At 41.9% G+C, this 24,582-nt stretch overlaps 3 non-coding genes across 3 annotated transcripts; all 3 read left to right on the plus strand.

Moving 5' to 3' along the window:
• Positions 1–4,089: 4,089 nt before the first annotated feature.
• Positions 4,090–4,162, plus strand: trnar-ccu (transfer RNA arginine (anticodon CCU)). The gene has a single exon. It is a non-coding gene; the product is annotated as a tRNA-Arg (tRNA).
• Positions 4,163–4,403: 241 nt separating this feature from the next.
• trnal-uag (transfer RNA leucine (anticodon UAG)) lies at positions 4,404–4,485 on the plus strand. Its single transcript has one exon. It is a non-coding gene; the product is annotated as a tRNA-Leu (tRNA).
• Positions 4,486–8,000: 3,515 nt separating this feature from the next.
• Positions 8,001–8,073, plus strand: trnar-ccu (transfer RNA arginine (anticodon CCU)). Its single transcript has one exon. It is a non-coding gene; the product is annotated as a tRNA-Arg (tRNA).
• The last annotated feature ends 16,509 nt before the right edge of the window (positions 8,074–24,582 follow it).

Here is a 24,582-nt window from a genome sequence, read left to right on the forward strand (position 1 = left end):
TTCATTGAGATATGTAGCAATTCTCTCATGCACACAACACTTAAACTGCTCTAGCAGAATGAGATTTGTTAAATCACCCAGAGCCTTCACATCTTGCGATTTACACCGACGTTCAAACTCACTCTGTTGCTCTTGATCAAAGTCGACATGAGTTTGTGTCACCTTTTCGTGATTTTCTAAATTGCCGCCTGTATGCCTCTGGCACCAACTCATATGCCCAAAGAATGGCCTCCTTCACAGTCTTATAATCTGAGCAACAGACAAAGAGGCATAAACACTTTGAGCTTTGCCTACCAACACACTTTGGAATAGCAATGGTCTGAACTCATCGGGCCATTTCAAAGTGCTGGCTACTCAAACAGTATGAAATATTCATCAGCTTTTTTCATTGAATGGTGGCACCAGTCTGCCGTTATGAGCAAGATCGAACTCCTTAGTCATGGGCTGTTGTGTTGATTTTATTCTGATTTCTTCAAGTTCCAATTCCTTTAAACGGATGATATGTCTTTTCTGCCTTTCGCTCTCTTGATATTCCATTCTTTTATTTTTATGTTCCAATTTCAGCTGTTCTAACTTGAGCTTAATTTCTAATTGTTTTAATGGAACCTCCTCCTCAACAGGGTCAGTTTCACCCTCTTCATCACTAGCCTCTGATTTTGCCTCAATGTCATCAGGGAGAATCTGCGTCTCCAACAAATAAGCACAGCCTGTTTAATGTCATCCTTTCTGCTGCCTGCCTTGACTGTGATGCCATACTGAACAGCAATTTGCAACAGATCTGCCTTCTTACAAAGGTTGAGTACCTCCCAAGTGGGGGTGTCAAAAAACTCCAGACTGAACTCCATTGTACACGCAGTGAACAGTTTTCAAAATTTTGGAGCAACCAACACAAACTCCTATCAACAGGTTTATTACAAAGATCCCAGACGAGCCCCCAAATGTTACGTCCCCCCAAGTAGAAAACAAATTTGAGAAATAAGGTTGCTAATGGGGAAACTAACACAAACTGCATGTAACACAAAAAAACAAACAAACTGGGTCTTGGGTTCAAAAAGGTGGCAGGGGAATATTTCTCCTTCCTGCCACCCACTAAGTCTATCAAAATGATAGAACTGAAAATACGACCCAGTAACCGAAGTCTTTGAACCCGGAGAAGGCAAAACAACAAAACCCCCCACAAAACTCTGGTTTTCCCTTTTTAAAGGCAAAGAGAGCCAACTGATGGTGTTGACCCTCCCACCCTCACAACCAAAACTGAACTGAACAGCAACTGCTCCTTATATAGCCTCCCAGCCCTGCTGATTACCAAAGACCTTCAGCTGGGAGCGGACACCTCAGGTGCACCAACTTTCTCCAAACGAGCAGGGTGAATCTTGTGGGGGAAAACAAACCTGCAGTATCTTAACAAAACAATTCATAACAATGTGTGTCCTTGATTTTTCTAACCCTAACCCTTTTGTGAGAATCAAAGAGAACTCTGCCTGGAAACTAGGGCTTCACACACGCACGCACGCACGCACGCACGCACGCACACACACACACACACACACACACACACACACAGAAATTTGGATTTAATGACTGACAGTAATGCGACAGTTAACTATGAATTTACATGTATTTTGTGGCCATGGAAAGTTTGTTTACATCTGTAATCTTGGTAAGTACTGAAGCTCAATCTGTATTTTGAGTTATGATGGAAACTGTAAGAAAGCTTATTTTCTAACTTCATCTGAGATGTAGGTGGTGAAATACATCCTGGGCTGTATCATTAAGAAGCCCCTGATCGGGAGAATAATTGACATGATGTTTGATGGCACAGTGTGAGCTTAAATCTCATTTCTAGAACTTCACTCACAGAGAATCAAAATGAATCTCTTTCAGTATGAAAAAAGAACGTGCTGCAATCGAGGGTACATTCTGATTTGATGTGGTTCTCTCTGCGTCTGTAAAAAAAAAAAAACAAAAAAAACCTGGTGCCAACATATGACAGTATGGAAGCTACTGGGGCTCTAAGACAAACGGTTAAATTCAATTACAAGCAAATTAAAATAAAATTGTCAGAGGAGATGAGATTTGGGTGGGCCCCGGGAGCGAGGTCCACAGTGAGGACTCGGCCCTGGGAGTGAGCTGCATACCAGGGCAATGCACTGCCTCCACTGTCACCACCTGGGTCTCTGTCTAATTGATAATCTGTATATTCAGGGAATGATGAGAGGGAGAGAGAGACACAGTGAATTAATAACTTGTGTTTTCAGGGACCAAAGGAAATGATAGAGGGAGGGATGAAAAGGGAAGAGGGTTAGAAAAAGGAAGAACTATAAACTTTTTTTTGGACATGTCTAAAATCAGTCTCCTGTGTTACACAAAGAGAAGAAATGTGTAGGTGTTGTTTCATTACCTCCTCCTATCATTCTTTGTATCATCTTTTTCCATTTTCTTACTGTGTGAGGGACATTCTTACAGGTCTCTAAAGACCTGCAGTCAGACAGTATAATATTTTTATTTTAAAGTTCCTTTTCATTTTGCGTGGGAGACATTCCTCTGTGTAGGGAGGCAGAGAGGGGAGGCTTAGCTCCTGCTGTTCCATCCACTGTCAAACCTGCCAATTATTGTCAGAGCTTGAGTTTCAAGGAGGATATCTGGTGGGTCCAGTGTATCAGGATTAGACACACACGCACAAACACGCACACACACACACACATACACACACACACATGCACATGGTGCACAATGGAGCTGGGGCAAATGGCTGACTGGCAACAGAAGATATAGGAGGAGTCAGTCTACCTCAACATCTGGCTATTTCAAAAGGATCAAGGTGGATTTCATCATTGAACATTCACAAACATACAACACATAAACAACTAGCCTCTTTAAGCACATGCACAAACACAGGCACTCAGCTAAATGCACAGATGCACAAAAGGATGTGATTTGACTCATCATTACCTTTGATCATACATTGTCAATGCCCCTGACAGTGCTTTGACGAGGAGAGATGTGACAGCTGGAAAATTCCAATATGGACTGGTGGTAGGTCCACATGAAAACACATGAACCATGACGCTAATTGGAACAAGCACTGCTTGAGTGTCTTGTGATTGATAATGCAAAGTACATGGTCATCATCTACTGTTCTTTAATGATGAGTTTGTATCTCCAAAACCTGTAAGAAGAAACACCATTTATCATGATATTTCTACTTTTTTACACGTCAGTTGGCTGTGGGGAATGTCCAAATAGGATAATGGATAAGGTATTGGTCTCCTAAGTCCTTGATGCTACCAGGCCTGGCAGCGTCAAGTTACAGCTGCAGTGCGGTCACCGAATCATATTCTGAACTACAGACAATGTTTGTAAAGCTGCATAAAGCTGCACAAAGAAGATTGAGCCAGGCAGGAAGTCAGACACAGGAATGATACAGAGTATCAGGTCAAAATAAAATATAAAACACTCTGTCAAAAGTTTCACCATGAAAAAACATTTACAGATCTGTGGGACAGTGCAAGTTTCAGAGTAGAAGTTTCAGAGTAGAAGACACTCTCTAAGGAGGTATGGGTTCAAATGCCGCCACTGCCATATGACTCATCGTTGACTTTGATGTTGCATTCTCTCATTGTCTATGAAAGAGCTCTGAAGAACATGGCAAGACAGAGGTAAGATCTGGATAAGTCCAGTGAGGGTTGCTAGTTCTCCATGATTTCCTCATTAACTGTGGCAAAGTCAAAGTCTAAAGCAGAACAAAAGACACCTTTGCCATCACACAAACTGGAAAAAGCACTGCGTTGAGGAATGGTGTGGACAACTTACACGTGACCTGCGGGACAGTCCACGTTTTTTCTCATCACCTTCACCTGCGCTGTAATCCTTGAAATTGTCAAATTACTTACTTGAGTCATTGTGACTGGATGTACCGGTGCTCGTACACGTGGTGGCGCTAGCGAACATGTTAGTGTGGCCGAGTGGTCTAAGGCGCTGGATTAAGGCTCCAGTCTCTCAGGAGGTGTGTGTTCAGATCCCACCACTGCGAAACAGCACTTGTCCTGCTTTTTCAACCTCGTGACACATGCTGCCGGGGCTGGTCATGCCCTAGTGGCCTAATGGATAAGGCACTGGCCTCCTAAGCCAGGGATTGTGGGTTCAAGTCCCATCTGGGGTGACTGACTGACAGCAGAGTGGCGCAGTGGAAGCGTGCTGGGCCCATAACCCAGAGGTCGATGGATCGAAACCATCCTCTGCTAGGTGTAAACTTTTCCAAACACAAGGTTCCACAATCAGTCCGTCATTCTTGTCTCATCACCCTCACCTGTGCTGTTCTCCTTGAAAATGTCAAATTTTTGATTTGAGTCATTGTGATTGGACGTACTGGAGCTCACACCGGTGCTGGTGTCAGCAAACGTGGTAGTGTGGCCGAGTGGTCTAAGGCGCTGGATTTAGGCTCCAGTCTCTAAGGAGGTGTGGGTTCAAATCCCACCACTGCCATATGCCTCATCGTTGTCTTTGATCTTGCATTCTCTCATTGTGAAGAACATGGCAGGACAGAGGTAAGTTGTTGGTCCTCCATGATTTCCTCATTAACTGTTGCAAAGTCAAAGTCTCAAGCAGAACAAAAGACACCTTTGCCATCACACAAACTGGAAAAAGCACTGCGTTGAGGAATGGTGTGGACAACTTCCTCATGACCTGCGGGACAGTCCACGTTTCAAACAGAGTAGAAGACACATTCAGCATGCCAGTGGCGCTCGCCTTTGAGCTTCATCCTTTAATGCTCTGCTTGTACCTCCAAAAGTTTCACCATGTCTTGCTTTTGCAACTTCGTGAAACATGATGTGGTTGCAGGTCATGCCCCACTGCCCTAATGGATATGGTGTGGGTTCACATCCCACCAATACCATATGAGAAGTGGTACTTCTTTCAGTGTGAGCACTGACTCGTCTTCAAAGCAGTCAGTCAAAGTAACTTTTACTAATATTCCAATTTAAGCGGTTAATACTGGATCTCTGTTTAACTGGGTTCCTCTTCTGGTTGTACTAAGATTTATATATTTGCAGTAGCAATTTGAGTACCACTAAATCTTTGCTTGGTAAAGTGAAAGGCAATAAAGCAAATAATAATAATATTGGCAATAATTTTTATATATAGAGCACTTTTCAATTATAAAAACAGTGCTTTCCAAATTAAAAGATTAACAAAAATAACAATAAGAAAGAAGGGAAGAAAGAAGAAATAAGAAAGAGAGCAAGGAAGAAACAGCTGGGTCATGAGAGGACTGTTTTGTCAAACTATCAGTGTCAAGTTATGAGTGTCAATTACTGTTCAGAATACTAGTGACAAATTCAGTGGTGGTTGCTGCTTATGGCCTCCCTCTCCCAGCACTTGTCCCAGTGCCGCATTCTGCTCTCCTACAGTCCTTTGTACAGGATCCGCTGCTGCTGCACTTTGATGCCCCCACAGTGGGTACCTGGGCAATATTTGATCCATTTGGCTGCTGCTCCATGGCAAAGTAGAGACATAATTATAGGTATTTTACATGTGTGTACACACACACACACACACACACACACACACACACGCGAATCCACGCATATACTTCCTCACTGGACCAAACAAGGACATCTGTCTATGAGTGTATTAGACATTTCTAAATCTAAAATAATAGTTGTATATTTAATTGAGTAGAACACAGATGAATTCACTGATTTTCATTTGTGTAGCTGCAGAGAGCAGATGTAAATTATTTGCTCATTATGTGTTTATTAACTCATAGGAACCTAGGAAAGAAAGAGACAGACAGACAGATAAATCTTTTATTGTCCGTTTTCAAGGAAATTTGTTGCTACAGCCTGTACAGACAAAGTAGGGGTATAAACGCACATCCTATCCAAAGAAAGGGCAGGTGCTGAGCTGAAAGAAAGCAAACAGAGAAACAAACAAATCAACAGCTCACACAAAGTGGGGCTCCTGCGTAAACTTTATTGTACCAACAGCAAAAAAATGTTGGAGCACCACTTCTCGTCATCAGTCTGATGAAATGTCACGTTGCTTATTGTCCAATAAATGAATTACTTATTAAATTAATAAGTTAGTTGCTAAATAAGTTGAAGCCCCAAAGTGTGTGCAAGCTGTTTATTTCACAGTCTGCACATGGGTTCTCATAAACACACAGGTCCATAAATGCAATAAACATCACACCATGACTACAAAATATATATACGTACATTTATAAACACTAAAGTGAAAGGGGTCTGGTGGAAAACATAATGCATGAGATAGTTATAGCTTGCCACCATTATAACATACATTAGCAAACACAGGCTGACAAGAATGAGTGTAATTCTGGTCAGACAACAAGGTGTTTGTAATCTAGAATGCTAATCACAACAGCAACATGACACAACAGGTTAAATTTTTTCTATACTTAAAGTTATGTCATACAATACTAAAAGATGTGGAAATACACACCATGTCGCTCCAGTAAATTTAAATAACTTGCTGCTAGATTAAATGGCACACAGTTTACTGCACTCTGTGTTGAACACTAACATTTCTCCTCCATGATTAGGAAAATGTTAGAAAACCAGGAAGAATTTAAATCGGACAGCCCATTCTTCAGCAGCTGGAATTCAAGGCTTCAGTCTTTCAGGAGGCATGGGTTCAAATCCCATCACTGCCATACAACTGATATTGCCTTTGATCTTGCGTTCTCATTGCTCCTGAAAGAGCTTTCAGGAACATGGTAGGACAGAGGTGATATCTGGAGAAGTCCAGTGAGGATTGCTGGTACGTTCCCCATGATTTCCTCATTAACTGTGGCAAAGTTAAAGTTTCATGGATAATAAAAGGCACGTTCCCCATGACACGAATTGGAAAAAAGCACAGCATGGGTGTCGTGATTGAAAGTAGGAAATACACTGTCATCTGCTTCTGCTGTTGAATGTTCAGGAGAGATGTGAAATGAAGAGTCGTCGTGTAGTGTTGATGACTTCCTCATGACCTGCAGGACAATCCAAGTTTCATGGAGACTACAAGACACATTAAGCATGACACTGACTGCAAGAAGCACTGCATGAGTGATGAAAAGTAGCAAATACATTGTATTACAATCAGCCTTATATTCAAAGCCTAGTTCCACAAAAGTTCTTGACTGTCAGTGTTAGGTTAAAAGACTAAATTGTATGTTCACTCTCAAAACTTAATGGACCAGAAGATGTGCTTTCAATAAACAGGTTTATTAAATCTATGGGAACAGTTTGCATTTAATTAAATTTTTAGTGTCTCTCAGAATGTCCATAATGTTCTTAAAAAAACTGAATTCATATTCACGTCCAACTCAAAAATCCTTCATATCAGTCCCCAGGCAAAAATCCCTTTCAAAATGCAAAACTATAACTCAAAAACAGCAGTGCATTGCAAAAAAGGAAAGCAAACAAAAATGTCTCGATCTCACCAACAGATATCCAGGAAATGGAGGAGTGGATGAAAGTCCATACAGATGCAGTAGAATGCAGCTTTTGCTCTTGCTTTGAGGTATTCAGCTCAGGGGAACCTTTCCCTTGGGCATGGCTGATCTTCTTGAACTAAGAGTCATTCTATTAATTTAACACATTTTAAATCAGATCTGCTCTCACTGCCCCCTGGTTTTCTCTCTGCTCCCGCTTTTTCTTCCCTCACGCCCAAAACCTTCCTTCAGTTTCATACCTCCCTCTCTTTGTTCATCCAGCCCCACCCACATAGGAAACCACCAATAAGCACTTGTATGACCGTATATGAACACTAGCTTCTCTGTGGCCCAGCATTACACATTAGAGTCATACCAGGTAGATCTAACCCAAGGCTTTAACATTTAGATCAGTCCATTAAACCAATGATCTCATGCCAGTGGTGATGCTACAGTTGTCATCCTATAATGTTGCGCTTGTACCTCCAAAAGTTTGACCATGAAACAGCACTTGTCCTGCTTTCTCAACCTCGTGACACATGCTGCAGTTGCTGGTCATGCCCCAGTGGCCTAATGGATAAGGCACTGGCCTCCTAAGCCAGGGATTGTGGGTTCAAGTCCCATCTGGGGTGACCGACCGACAGCAGAGTGGCGCAGCGGAAGCGTGCTGGGCCCATAACCCAGAGGTCGATGGATCGAAACCATCCTCTGCTAGGTGTAAGCTTTTCCAAACACAAGGTTCCACAATCAGTCCTTCATTTATCTCTCATCGCTCTTCCCCTTGAAAATGTCAAATTACATGTTTGAGTCATTGTGATTGGATATAACGGTGCTCGCACCCATGCTGGCACCAGTGAAATGGCGAAATCTCGAAATTTCCATTGAGGACTGGTGGTTGGCTACATACTCCAAGAGTCTCTCATGAACTTTAGGAATCTGTAGTTGCAGACTGCAGGCAACTTTGATTTGTTTTTAAAATCAGATGTTTATGATAGAATGTTCACCCTACAATTGATCTGGTCAGATTTGTGTTTTCAGACATCACCAACTTATCTGTACGGGTGGCTCCATACATCCATACAGCCTTTGTGCAGTGTAATGAGAACAAGAGACACATGACCAATGTGTCTGCACGGAACAAACATTGCATGAGTTTTTAGTGAGTGATAGGAGGAAATACATTATTTCCCATCATCATCTGCTTTGCTATAGTCTTTCTCATGTATATTCAATAGTTGCAACTTGAAAGTCCGGCTCCCTTGTTACACATGTGGTGATGGCCTAATAGATAAGGCATTGGCTCCCAGGGAGTTCCTGTCCAGTTGGGGTGACCAGCAGAGTGGAGTCTTCAATCTCACACTCCAACAATAATCTGCTGCATTTTTGTTTCCTCTTTTTTTTTCTTTCTTATCTTTTTCATATATATATCTCACTCTTTTTACTTGATCTGCAGAGCCTGCCCAACTTGGAACTGGTGGAGTGTGATTGGCTGCCCATTGCTTTGAGGAGTAGAGGGCGGTGGTCTGTCCTGCATTAGAGTTGTCCTCAAAGCAGGCAAAGAAGGAGTTCAGCATATCAGGGAGAGAGGGGTCTACTGAGGAGGGTGGGGCCGTGGTTTGGTTTGTAGTGTGTTATTGTCTTAATGCCCTGCCACATGCAGTTGTTTTCTTTGAAGTGTTGTTCAGTGTGCTGTTTGTAATTTTGTCTGGCAGCAATAATCCCTCTCCTCTGGTCTGCCCTGGATTTCCTGAAGGCCTCTGAGTCACCTGATCGCAATACAGCATCTTGGGCATTAAGCAGTATCTGCATACTACTATTACACCAGGGCTTCACACAACTCGTCCATCTTGTTGACGAGAAAGACTGCGCTGGTGAGAAAGATGCTGGGCAGAACAGGTTTATGCGCAGCTAAGTGTAGCCGGGCCTGGCTCCCAGCCCGCTTCTGCTTCTGTGTCTGCTACGCTGTCTGTGCCTCCTCCCTGAAGCTCAATTTAGCTCCAGCTGCTTCCGTGGATGAATAATCTCCACTGGGGAGGAGTTGACGTCTTCAGGGACAAATCCTGAACAGTTATTTCTTATCATCAGATGTCTAGATCGAGTGCAACATGTAAAGCTGCTAAGTATCGATATGGCACAAGTCATCAAAGGAATGACATCCACCAGTCACAGTCAGCGGCAGACAGTCACCATAGTCAATGAAAAAGTCATTGCAATAACACCAATTTGGAGCCACAATGAATGCCCACAACAATATTCACATGAATCATCCACAACATCATGCTATCTCTGTTGTTGTACATTTACTGTGACAACAGACAGTGACAGCTGACCGTTATTTCTTGTAGAGCTTTTGAATTTTGAGTTGCCTCTGCAGTGCCATAATGATGTTTAACTAAAAGTGATATATTACTTCATCCATCTCCATCACTTTTTACTGGTAGGCGAACAAGATCAAAAGTTGCATGCTCAAGTGCCCAGAGAAGTAGTTAAGTTCCCTCATCCTCGAGGTGTTTATATCCCAGCTGTCCCATGATTAAATCCCACCACAACTTGCTTGCTTCTGTCTCCTGTTCCTGGTTTTAAAGTGTCCAAATGAAGGAAAAAAAAACTGAAGATGAGTGCCTGCTTTTAAATCTACTTTCCCTTTATACATTTTCAGAGTTGTAAGATACTGGCATTCTGCTCCAGATATCCTCTGTTATAAACACCAAACGTTTATTTGGACCGCGCTTCTGATAAGCTCCTCTGCTGCATTACATGAGGCAGACACAATTAGAAACTGGCATTGATCTGACATAAAAATAGTGTAGTTCTTCCTACTTGACCATGGCCAAAAACATAAACCGAACCTTAACTTTAACCAAATTTTTTTAGTTAGACCTCGTCTAACCTTGTCATGTGACAAACTGGTGAAAATCTGTCTAGTGCATGCTACTGTCACATAATCCAATCTGCAGTGGAGGAGTCTCATATTCACATAATTTGTGACTGTAACACAACATTGAGTATAGCGTTAGTTCAAAGCTCAGCTGATTCCTTCTATGAATTCAATGGGCAAATCTCATGGGGAGCCTTATTTAAGTTGCTTCCGGCTGCCTACCTCTGCTGCTTTCTTTGCAAGCCCTTTGCAACCCTCCTCCACCCCAGCTCCTCCTTTACACGCTGTATCTGACTTAATCAATGTCATTGCTGCTGTCATTGATGCTGACTCTGTTCTGCACCCAAGCTGAGGGTCTTTGCACCTGCTGCTCTCCCTGCTTTAAGCCTTCCATGTGGGTACATGGAAGAGTGGGGAGGTGTGCTCATCCTGTCTAATGGCTTCCCATGTATGCTCATGGGCGGGCGTGGCAGTCACAGGACAGAATTATACCACCAAATATATTTTACTGCAAATGGCAATAAAGTTTTCCTTGACTAAAATGGTCTTGACTGAACTGTTTCAGTTTTTTTTGTCAGCATTTTAAATCCTTTATATGTCATAGATGGAGATGTGTGCAATAAAGGACTAACTGAAACCAGTAAACTTCCTTTTGGAAGCAAGCGAAACACTCTTTATGGAATTAGTTGTTAGGCGAAACTAAACACATTAAGTGTGAACACTTTCTTCACATATCTCTCATCGAAAACCCATACACACACAGAGAGAGAACACACACAGACACACACACCTGAATGAATATATCATAATTGCCTCTGACTGTCATTTCAAGATTCAAGAGTTTTGTCACATACATAGCCACTCTGTGAGGGTTTTGAGGCTAAAGAGCTGTTTGCTCTCTAGACATACCACTCGCTTCTGGGATTTGCAGTCCTGGGCAGAGCAGCTCCCACACCAGGCAGTGATGCTCCCCGTCAGGGCACTCTCAATGACGCCCTCTTTCTGTGTCACGCACCCCTCTTGCTGTCATTTTATCTTAGCTGCAGAAAGAGAACGAGAGGAAGCATAAGCAAGGAAGAAATACTGCTGTTCCTTGTAGCTGGCCTTGCACTTATCATTTAGAAAAGTACAGTGCAACTAATTCTTCCTTTTCATGTATGTGTTGTCTGACATGTTAACTAAGTTAAACTTAATTGAATGTTGGACTCACAAACACTGATACAACAAACTATGTATCCCCCTAATACTGGTCAAGGGTAGTGTTTATATGAAATGTCTGGTACCTGTTTCTCATGCTTCCCTGTGTCTCACATCCATAACTGCAGGTAGCTGCTATGGATGGATCACAGACGTCTGCAGCTGCAGGGAGAAATTATGGATGCAAGCATGGACTTAAATGGTATCAAAATGTTAAAGATGCACTGATGTCAAAATATTTTCTGGAATTGTTATCAAAAGAGACTTCAAAATCAAGTTTACACTGTGGTTGAGTCTGGACATAGGCCCAGATACAAGCTGAATATGACAATCATTATCTACCACACCCAAATTGGCATTGCCTCCCAATAGCTGCTGCATTATGTGTGTGCTAGAATCAAGGCTCCGTGGAAGAAATCATGGCTAGCTGTGTGGCAGTGGAAAAATAAAAACAAATTACAGCTGAAAGTACATACAACTTGATTCAGCTGCTCAATGTCTGATTAGACCTTCGAGGTGATGAGTTCCCTCCTGTGTTTGCTGCATTCTCAAGAGTATGTCTCCTTCTGCACACGGTTCATGGGAGTGCATAATGATGACCAAGTGACCAATCCTCAGTCCTGCCTCCCCAAATGCAAACCAGCCATTCGTAGCTTAGTAAATGTTGCCCCCTGCCCATACAATATGTCTTTCTCTATAGACGTGACTTAAGTTTCTCTGGATGTTGAGGCGTGTTCAGAAGGACTGTGCCACACACCTCCTCTGGATACACCTGTGTGTCTCACCACACACATGAATATTAATTCAGATTAACAGGTACACATGTATTTGGTTGAAAGTAAGTTATTGTGTTGGATTCCTAAAATGACTGAGAGTTAACATTACAGTTGGAGGCTACAACAACAATAATAATAATAATAATAATAATAATGTATTTGTATAGCACCTTTCATACAAGAATTGCAGCTCAAAGTGTTTCTAAATAAAAAAAAAACAACAACATTAAAAAAAAGATTTAAAAGAATTAAAAAAGGAAAAGGCTAAAGACGAGAACTTTGAAATAAAACAAAAGATGCAAATAAAACAATAAAACACAACACAGTGTGGAATGAAATAGGAGCTAGTTAAAGGCCAGAGTGAAACGGTAGGTTTTTAGTCTTCTTTTAAAGATTTCTAGTGAGCTGGCTTCCCTGATATCTAAAGGTAATGTGTTCCAAAGTTTGAGGGCTTGAGTAACAAAGGCGGCATCCCCAATTTTCTTTCAACTGTTGTTGGAAACCAATAAACCAGCAGCTGATGATCGCAGTGTTCTTTGGGGTGCATAGCCAATACGGGAGTTGGCAATGTAGCTTGGTCGTAGCCCATGAATTGCTTTGTATACAAGTAGGAGAACCTAAAGTCAACTCTAAATGATAACTTAATGTGACCTGAACCTGACCAGAGCCCTGCTTTACTAGCTAAGAGGTGAGCAGGACAGCAAATTTAGCCTTGCAGAGCCTGGGTGATGCTGATGACCTCCGATGTATCAAACTGCTTCCAGTCACACTGAAAAGACAGGTGTAACCAAAGCCAACATGTGGACAGTGTCTCTCTTCCTGATGACTTGGGGCAGTTTATTTCAAAGCAGATGGCTCCTGAACTGCAAGAGAACAATGACCTTTCGTTTGTGGTCTCGACTAGACAGCAGTGTCTGACAAGAAGACCTAAGGCTGAACTTTGCTCAGATGGTATAAGAATGTCCACTGTGTAGACTGGGGCTTGTCTTCTGTAAATGTAATCAATAATATTTGATAATTTAATTTGTAGGTTTATGAAATGACACAAGAAAACAGTGAAGTGTAATAATATGCCAACGGAAAAAACTGATCAAAACTGATTTTTTTTTTTTTTTTTTTTTTTCAGAAATATCAACAGATGGAAGCAGGTCAGAGCAAACTTTTTTTGGGCTGTTCATCAAAATTTAAATGAGAATCAAGGTTGCACTGAGACTTCTCATGAAAGGTTTTACATTATCTCTGAACTGTAGGGAGAGAATGGGAGATACAGAGAGAATGGGGAAGATGTAGAGACACACAGAGAAAGAGGGAGATAGTTATTTTGTTTCCCATTTGAATTGTAATAACCCTCCCAATGCACACACACACACACACACACTAGGCCAAGGTAACTCATTACTCTGAGGACACAGTGTCCCTAAAATTACAGTCTAATCCTCAACCCACACATCTTATTATATGCCTGAAAATCATCTGCACTATTTCTCCCTTTTCATGTGTTTTTCTTGCTGTTTCTCTCCTCCTTCGTAGTTTTTTGTCTTTCTCTTCCCATCTCCATCTCTCTTACTCAAATTTTCAAATCTCAGTGTTTTGTGCATCATCTTTTTCAGCTTGTCTAAATCTCTGTTTCCCCCTCTCCATTTCATTCTAATCACATTATACAAAATTCTAAATGTTTAAAATGTGTTACTGCTAAAGTAGCAACCTGCATCATCTTTATAGAAATAAATATCTGTTGCTATTGTCTGTCACTGACTGATATGATACAAAAGTGATTTAAACATCTGCATATCCAGTTCATATCCAGTTTTTTTTTTTTTAACACTTGCTTTTCTAAATACACAGTGTCTGATAGCTCCTTCTTGATGCACTGGACGTGGTGCATTTAACGTTTCTGGTTTGTTTGCAGTAAGTAGCGAATTGTTATAATTAAGTGTACCACCTACAGAAACTCAAACCTCATTAACAGGAAAGAGAAAAACATCAGTTCCTCCCACATTTTTTGATTGACAGGTGGTCTCTGGGATAGTGCAATGCAGAAGCACCACAGCAATGAGCACTTAGCGCCAAAGATGGAAACAAAATGACAAAAAAACAACAACAGCGTAACAGCAGAGAAACACGGGGACTGGCACTTCAACTTGCAGCTCATTTTAGGATTACAATCAGAAATCCCACCATAGGCACGCCAACTAACAGTGGTTCAAATAACATGAGGGGAAGTCTGTGTGCAGAGGTCCATCAAAATTTCATCTCCTCAACCGAGTTGACTTTAATCAGAGCACACAGATCCACTGGCATAGATCTAAGCATGCACAAGTCCCTTTGTATTACTGCTGTTACAGTTCTTTAAGTCTGTTAGATTGGACTCGTATCCTTGAGCTGCCCTCAGACACCCCCCCACCCTCCACCCCACCCCCAACTCAAACTAAAACATCAGACTCTACAAATGTAAATCCTGCAAATCTTGTCTATTCCACTTCAAGTAAATCTACAAGTGCTCTGCTGTCATTGTTGGCCAATTACAGCACTCGGCTCTCAGGAATTGGACTACAGATTACTGATTTGAACTACTGAGTCTATTATCTTCCTGGTGCTTTGCTCTGTCTAGAGCAAGTGAAGTTATAATCCATAATGTATTATGTGTCTGTGGTGGTGTGTGTGCCTGCCTGCAGAGTGTGTGTGTGTGTCTCTCTCTCTATGTATAAAATCAGGCCCCACATCCCTCCTTGCTCTATTAAGCCTGTGATTAGCCCCAATGACAGACAGGGCCAAGCTTAGTGCTAACTCTGCTCGGCTTCATCAAAGACACACACACAGACACACAAAGGTGTGTGTGTGTATAGACACATTTGTGACACTCAGCTGCCAACATGTTAACACACAAACACTTTTCCTTTCAAGCTTATCTATAAAACCATTAATGTGGATACTCAGGTTGTGTCTGCATTACTGCTTATGGCCTGCTTTTTTGCTTGTTCATGCATACAGTATGTGCTTGTGTTTTTCTTTGCCCTTGTGTGTGTGTGTGTGTGTGGTTATGTGCAAGTGCAATTTGCATATGAGTAAAGTATGTGGTAATGAGGTTGGACTTTGCTAACAAGTGGTTTTCCTTCTTTCTGTCACCCCAAATAAAGATAAAAAAAAATCTTAAATCCATCCTCCTCTCATCAAAGAGCAAGGGATTAAGGGGGAAGGTAAAAATAGCCCACATGAAGAGAGACGGATAAGACTTTCTAGCTGTGGGCTGATAGCAAAAATCTGGCCCTGGTCCTCTCCTCTCCTTTCCTTCTCCTCTTGCTTTTATCCTCCCTTCATCCTACACTGTTTTTTTCCCTAAGCTTTGAGCATTTTGTTGCTGTGTTGCAGAAACCATCTAGGTCCAATTTGTGGTTTATTACTGTATGTGTAATCAGCAATATAATCCACTGCATCAGTCAATTTAGCGATGTAATCCTATTATGTTGCTGCATTGGCCAATGGAAGGCCTAGAATATGAAGTTTTGTACAGGTGTCAAAGTGTGACACTACTCCTCTTTCCCCTCTTCTATCTTGTATCCTGATTATCCTCCATACATCCAACATTTATTATTAAAGAAGCTGTAATTTTCATATTAGCTGACTATCAGGCATCACAAACATCTTTGAGAGTAACAACGTGTGTAAATGTCAATATTATAGTGCTGTATCATTTTATAAACCCCATGAGTTCCTTATTGACTTCCTTTTCATTTCAGTGTTTCATGGCAACATGAAGAATAGTCCATTCTTTAAAAACTGTATTCCTGACATTTTTAGACGACTGCTAAACTCATCCTTTGCTAGATCGATTTTCTTGCCACAGTATCGCATGAGTTCAAGTTCTGCATTCCAGCGTCCATCTCTGTTATAGAACCAAAAAGACCCTTGTGTGAAGTGCTTGTGCTGTGTGACTGTTGAAACCCCGTGCAAAGCAAAGTGCTGCTTTTATTAAAAGTTCAAATCCCATGTTAAACATTATAACCTTTACCTTCTAAGGCTCTGCACGTCTATAACACACTACTCACTAAGCTGGAAGTGGAACTGGCTCTGCATGATCGAGTGAACTGTGCTGCCAGCTTTATGAGTAGGTGGGCATGCAGACACAGAGAGAGAGATCCACTAACGATAGGAAGCGATAATAGAATTAAAGTCCTTTGTGGGAAAGCTGAAGTTGCCTGGGAGAGAGAGCGAGTGGGGTGTCACGTCCTCAGGATATGTACTGATAAGGCTGCCAAGCTGCTCTAGGAAACTGTCAAGTGGACCTGCAATAAAGGACAACAATGTGAAGAGGGCAGAATGGGTTACAGTGACAGGAATTGCAATTAGAGCTGCAATGTTTGGTCGATGTCACTGACAATGTTGACTGTGTAAAGTCACTGATTTTGCATTAGCTATTCATGCTGGGTGCATTGTTTTCTACATGGCTTTCACAAGGACAAACCCTGAATATATGTAAGAGAAATGCCACATAATCTGACCCACAGCAAACAAAGTGTCGGAGACGTCCTGTTCCTAGCATTATTAAGTTATATTAAGTAGAAGGTCAGGCTGCTGATGCTGACCAGCTAGGTTTGCTATAGATATCGACTGGAGGAGCTAAGGAGAAGCACACTCCTTGATAATGTTATGCTAACGTTGTCCCTAATATCAGGTTTCAGGTGAGTTTTGAAGTTGTCTAAGCCAGGGATTTTCAGGGATTTTCTTTTTCATGTTATGGACTCTCAAACCGACTTTCATTGAACCGTGGAACTCCATCTGAAATGATTTGGCCCTGATAAGAAAAGATATTTTTGTTCAGATGCCAGATTCGCAGAGGTGAGATTACAGCATCATGTTTAAATGATCACTCATACTTACTGTGAAGATTTCAAGTGATTTAGTTAAAAGTAAAGTTAAACTGAGCAGACTCACTTGATTTCTTTCAAAAACATGGGGGAAAAAGTTTTTAGCAAATTAGCAAAAAAAAAAAACCCCAAAAACTAAAAAATACCAGAACATTACTAAAAAATAGGATGAATGAATGAATGAATAAATAAAAATATTTATTAATTAATTTACTTAGTACCACACATACACATGCCGTAAAACAGGGCATTGTTAGATCAGTGATGGATCAATATCATATTTGTTGTGTTTAAAGCATTTCAACTATTCGTCATTTTGCTGAGGGCCCCTGGAGGCCCCACAGAGAACCCACTTTGAAAACCACTGGGCTGAGTGCTCATGTGGCACACTTGGACATACAGACTCAATTGTTCACAGTTCTTTCAGTAATTCCTGTTTCCAGGCTGCAGACACGGCACAACATATCTGTGCAATTCTCAGGCTAACGGTCCTCCTGACTTGTCACCACAGACAAGAAATACAATCACCAATTTATTCTGCACCAGCCATGACCACGACAAACAGTATAATGACCATCCAATCATGCTCACTGTGGTCTGTTTTTCATGCAGAGTAAACTCGCTAATGTGCGGTTATTATATAACCAGGTAACATTAGCCATCGCTTTGAATAATGTAAAAATTACTGTTATTGGATGCTTCACTGTGAAACCTGTATGAAATGATGGTTTATGTTTCCATTGCAGAGCAAATATGTTAGACAGATGCCTTGATCTTTGTTGTCAGCTTTAATAATCTACTCTTTGGATGCCAAGAGTGAGTTACTGTAGCTGTCTATATACTAAAATGTAACATACTCTAACTATTGATTTTGATATAAAGGGCACTTTTTTTTTTTACTAAGGACATGTGATAAGGTAATCCAGGTAAAAGCCATTGTCCCTTGAGTTCTCTTATTTTTTGTCTACCAATAACAAAAGAGGATATGTAGATAGAGAGAAGCAGATTAATTAGAGAAGGATTTTTTTTTTATCTTGGTGAAAATGGAAAGGGGCTGCAACCAGGGGCTTGAATTAGTGCTGGGGCCGGTACCCCCAGCACTCGAGTCACACCCCCTTAATATAGAAATACAAAGCATGGGTGTCTCAGTGCTGCCCCAGTGCTAAATCACTCTGCAGTGTTCGAGAGTGATTTTTTACCTGAATTAAAAAACTTGAAGGAAAACTGCACACTTATTGCAAAGGGAATATTCAAACAGAGAGCAAAATAAATTTACTCACTGTGAAAGATGCTCTATAGAGACAAAAAAAAAAAAAACCTGCCAAACGCCAAACAAAAAGTGCACAAACAGAAACCCAATCAGTTTGGAGTACAATTCCTCATCTCTTTCATTCTACCTGTGTCTCTGGTGCCTCAGTGCTGCTCGGCCTCCCCTGTGCCTCTGCTCTTGGCCATCATCCTGCATCTGAGGAGAAAACATCGGGGATGAGGGTAAATCCTGAACCTCTGGCACACATCGGCGGGTAATACTGCTGCATTAATGTCAGCTGAACTCTGTCTCATACAATGCAGCAGGACAACAAAACAGCCACACAGAGATCAGACTGGGTCTGCGATACAGCTTTCATGTTAACTGGCGAGCATCTTGTGTGAGCGAGGTATGCTGCGGGTGGACTAACAAGCCAGCGTCAGCCGAGTGTCCTTATTAACTCCAGGCACTGAGACTGAGACGGCTTAGATACACAATCAAATCAGAGGCACATTTACAAGTTGCATGCTGTTGTTGATGTGGGCAGGGTTTTTTTTTTTTTTTTTTTTAACCATGAACTCTTCAAGGTTTGCTGTCTTTTCTTCATACCTGCTGGTACATTTCTGGAGCCAGTGGCTGAAATAACCCAAAAGGAAACCAGAGAACCCTGCTGCCAAAGAGGCTCTGCATTTGCACACCTAGACGTCTAGTGGAAGCAATATATCACACACATATCCAAGCCAGCCAACTGGATGGGAAATACACTACCTGCAGAAAGGAGGAGGAAGGAGAGGGAAGGAATTCAATGAATGAGAAAAAAATGATCCACGTGTGTTAAATTGAATACCTGTTCTGTTTTTTGCGAGATTTAAAAAACCTCAGTATCAGGAAGATATCTGTAATATTTTGTACATACAGTGTAAGTACAGCCAGTGCAGCCATATTGCAGGGTTTTATTTGGTCTGACTTTCCAGCCCAGTAACTAGGAAACAGTCTTAGCATTTCACAGTTCTGCAAGCCAAGGATACATTGAAAGTTTTGTGATGTAGTATGAAGTGAATGAAAAATGCTACATTAGGATATAGGTGGGGTGGCCAATGGCAAAATCAACAGGACTATGCTTCTATAGACCTCAGTTTGAATCCTACCTCAAGCAACAACTGTTTTTTTTTTTTTTTTGTTTTTGTTTTTTGTAATTCATGAACATTAGATATTGTTTTTTAACATTAACCATGACCTTTTCTTAACCTTAACCATGACGACAAACATTATCCTTACTATTGCTATTACTATTTTCCTAACTGAAACCATGATCTTTTCTTACCTTAACCAAGATGACAAATCTTTTCTTAACCTTAACCAAGTACTTTTGGTGGCCAACTAAGTTAATGAAAGTAGTTAAACTGGCTAATGAGTTATGTTACCTAGCGTTCATGCACATGTGAACACTGACACGTGACGTTGACACAGGCTCCACCACATTGGCTATACGTGAACTTTCACATGAAAAGGTACGTCGATAAATGTTGAAACAATTCAACTTTATTGCAAATGAGTCATTTAAGATCAGTAGAAATAATCGACAAACTAATCAAATAATCAACAGACTAATCAAAAACTTCATTAGCTGCAGCCCTGACGCAAATGAAGAAGCAATGAACAAAAATCTTGAGCCGAGTGCTGCCACGTCTGCTGCTGCTGCTGCAGAGAGAGCAGGGATATTAGCATTGCTCTGATCTACTGTACACCTCTGTGAGAACAAAGCAGTGCAGGAGCAGGAGGGGAAGCATAATGTGAGACCATGTCTGCTTTCTCGCTGCTAACCGACCGCTCCCAACACTCTCTCCCTCAGTGATGGTCCCAGTGCCAGGAGGCCTAGGGAAATATATACACTATAAGGGTAGATAATAGTGCTTTGAAGAGACAGATGACCATTTTGTCAGAGACAGCAAGAAAAGGAGAGGACAGGGATGAAAATGAAGCACATAGTATGGGAAATATAAGTGCTAGGAGAGAGGAAGCAGAGGATAAAAAAAGAAAAGTGAGCAGAATAAATGTGGCCTTCCTCCACACAGAGTTCCTTGTCTGTCATATTGCCAAACAATGACACTACTATAGATCTTGGCAACCACTACCAACCACTTCAGCTCTACTTGAGCCTACTCTGCTCTACCTATACATGCACACACACACGCACATGCATGCACACACATACACACAAATAACATAGAGAGTGCACGTGTCTCATGAAACACCTCGACGTGTGACCTTGACGTGCAGCGAAGTCAGTAGGGTGAAAAAAGCTATTTTCTTATAGACCTAATCAACTGTGGAATGCAAAGACACACACACACACGTATGCAATCATCCTATTGATTATTAGCATTGCTGAAGTAACAGCTTCTGCCTCTGTTTGCAGCTGAAGTTTACGTCAGTGTGAAGGTGAGTGCGATGTGGTGGCTCTGCCTTTATGTTTATAATGTGTGTGTTTCTCTATATGCATGTGTGTCTTTGTATGGTCGCTGCTGATAACAGCAAGACGTCAACGGCATCTCAGTCTTTCAACATCCTTAAAAGACTTTCATGCCAATCTCTCTCTCGCTCACTCAGTGCTTCTCTCTATCTAGTTTCCTCTACCGTTCTCTCCAATTCTAGAAAAAACAAATCTGCAGCGCCAGTGCCAAATCTGCACTTCCTTTGCACGAGTGCCTCTACAAACCCTCTACATTCCTTGACTACATTCAAAGCCAAGCCCTCAAAATCACTGGTGGGAATTCCAAAAAAAACCCTGCTATCAACTATCCACAGTCTAAAACGCTGACACCAGGTTATTACTGCAACACTACACACACCCCGCTGCCCCACACACTCTGCCTGCCTCCACATTATAAAAGGCAGGGCACCGACTACACATTGCTGTTTGGTGAAAGCTTTTAATCCAGAGCACCTTATCCCAAATGGCAGGATGGTATGAAAAAGTAGCTAGCACGCACTTGTTTCAATACAGCTTCCACTGACACTGAACATAGAGCTGAGTCATTCTGGGCTTGAAAATGGTCTCCATTTCAGTGACATCCGCTGATATCCAGAGTGGTGGGTTTTGATTTAAAAAAAAAAAAATCATAAAATAATATTTAAAGGAAAGAAAACAAATAAAAGTGAAGTTAACAGCCACACTGAAAGCTGACTGTCTCCTGCTTGCATCATATCAAGATGTTTTCACAGCAATATCACTTTTTTTTTTTTTAAGTATTATGAATGCATATATTTTTATTATTGTATCCCATCCTCTGTGGGGAAGCAAAGCCCAACTTTCAGAAGTGCCTTGCTCTGCTCGCAGAATTGGAACAGTCAGCACATTATGGGTACATCACTTAGACCTTTTGCCAGATTTTTTTTGACACTTTATTAGCTTGCATATACATCTGCTCTGTATTGAAACTACAGCAGTGGCCATAGTAGAAGTTCCCCATCCTGCACCTATCCTGAATTATTTCTACAACTCAGCTGCAGCTGTAGCCCAGTTATTGCACAAGACTTCCTCAATCTGATATTATGGCACTGTAAAAAATCATATTAAAACTGAGAAAACAGAGGGAGGATGGAGTTGGGAGAGGAGGTTGTATGTGACAGAAAGGCAAAGTCGCAAGGAGAGAAAAAGTTGCTGGGTTTCATTCCAAGGACTTTTATGCAAATTGGAATGTATTGGATTTGTGGTTAGAGCAAGACATGGGGCTGATATTGGCCTTTTTGTTGTTGTTGTTTTTTTGTTTTTGTACAAATGGGGCATGGCCCAGGCAGTGCTGTCCACTCTCTGATATGATGGATACAATGCAGTTTGATTGATTACACATTTATTGTGGAATTGATCAGTGCTACATTGGCTGCCTACAGAAAGCTCTGAACCTGAACTCAGAATATATATATATATATACACTATATTACCAAAAGTATTCGCTCACCTGCCTTTACTCATACTATGAACTGAAGTGCCATCCCATTCCTAACCCATAGAGTTCAATATGATGTCGGTCCACCTTTTGCAGCTATTACAGCTTCAACTCTTCTGGGAAGACTGTCCACAAGGTTGAGGAGAGTGTTTATAGGAATTTTTGACCATTCTTCCAAAAGCGCATTGGTGAGGTCACACACTGATGTTGGTCGAGAAGGCCTGGCTCTCAGTCTCCGCTCTAATTCATCCCAAAGGTGTTCTATCGGGTTCAGGTCAGGACTCTGTGCAGGCCAGTCAAGTTCATCCACACCAGACTCTGTCATCCATGTCTTTATGGACCTTGCTTTGTGCACTGGTGCACAGTCATGTTGGAAGAGGAAGGGGCCCGCTCCAAACTGTTCCCACAAGGTTGGGAGCATGGAATTGTCCAAAATGTTTTGGTATCCTGAAGCATTCAAAGTTCCTTTCACTGGAACTAAGGGGCCAAGCCCAGCTCCTGAAAAACAACCCCACACCATAATTCCTCCTCCACCAAATTTCACAGTCGGCACAATGCAGTCTGAAATGTACCGTTCTCCTGGCAACCTCCAAACCCAGACTCGTCCATCAGATTGCCAGATGGAAAAGCGTGATTCATCACTCCAGAGAACGCGTCTCCACTGCTCTAGAGGCCAGTGGCGGCGTGCTTTACACCATTGCATCCGACGCTTTGCATTGCACTTGGTGATGTGTGGCTTGGCTGCAGCTGCTCGGCCATGGAAACCCATTCCATGAAGCTCTCTGCGTACTGTACTTGGGCTAATCTGAAGGTCACATGAAGTTTGTAGCTCTGTCGCAATTGACTGTGCAGAAAGTCGGCGACCTCTTTGCACTATGCGCTTCAGCATCCGCTGACCCCTCTCCGTCACTTTACGTGGCCTACCACTTCGTGGCTGAGTTGCTGTTGTTCCCAAACGCTTCCATTTTGTTATAATAGAGCTGACAGTTGACTGTGGAATATTTAGGAGCGAGGAAATTTCACGACTGGATTTGTTGCACAGGTGGCATCCTATGACAGTTCCACGCTGGAATTCACTGAGCTCCTGAGAGCGGCTCATTCTTTCACAAATGTCTTGTTTCACAGTCTGCATGCCTGAGTGCTTGATTTTATACACCTGTGGCCAGGCCAAGTGATTAGGACACCTGATTCTGATCATTTGAATGGGTGAGCGAATACTTTTGGTAATATAGTGTATATATACATATATATATATATATATATACACACTATATTGCCAAAAGTATTCGCTCATCTATCCAAATCATTGAATTCAGGTGTTCCAATCACTTCCATGACCACAGGTGTATAAAATCAAGCACCTAGGCATGCAGACTACTTCTACAAACATTTGTGAAAGAATGGGTCGCTCTCAGGAGCTCAGTGAATTCCAGCATGGTGCTGTAATAGTAATGTAATAGGATGCCACCTGTGCAGTAAGTCCAGTTGTGAAACTTCCTCGCTACTAAATATTCCACAATCAACTGTTAGTGGTACTATAACAAAGTAGAAGCGATTGGGAACGACAGCAACTCAGCCACGGAGTGGTAGGCCACGTAAAATCACAGAGCGGGGTCAGCGGATGCTGAGACGCATAGTGCGCAGAGGACGCCAACTTTCTGCAGAGTCAATAGCTTGAGACCTTTAAACTTCATGTGATCTTCAGATTAGCCCAAGTACAGTACGCAGAGAGCTTCATGGAATGGGTTTCCATGGCCGAGCAGCTGCAGCCAAGCCACACATCACCAAGTGCAATGCAAAGCATCGGATGCAGCGGTGTAAAGCACACCGCCACTGGACTCTAGAGCAGTGGACACGTGTTCTCTGGAGTGATGAATCACGCTTTTCCATCTGGCAATCTGATGGACGAGTCTGGGTTTGGTGGTTGCCAGGAGAACGGTACTTGTCTGACTGCATTGTGCCGACTGTGAAATTTGGTGGAGGAGGAATTATGGTGTGGGGTTGTTTTTCAGGAGCTGGGCTTGGCCCCTTAGTTCCAGTGAAAGGAACTTTGAATGCTTCAGGATACCAAAACATTTTGGACAATTCCATGCTCCCAACCTTGTGGGAACAGTTTGGAGCGGGCCCCTTCCTCTTCCAACATGACTGTGCACCAGTGCACAAAGCAAGGTCCATAAAGACATGGATGACAGAGTCTGGTGTGGATGAACTTGACTGGCCTGCACA

The sequence above is a fragment of the Myripristis murdjan genome, chromosome 10 (genome assembly GCF_902150065.1).
Source record: "Myripristis murdjan chromosome 10, fMyrMur1.1, whole genome shotgun sequence".
Classification (NCBI taxonomy): domain Eukaryota; kingdom Metazoa; phylum Chordata; class Actinopteri; order Holocentriformes; family Holocentridae; genus Myripristis; species Myripristis murdjan.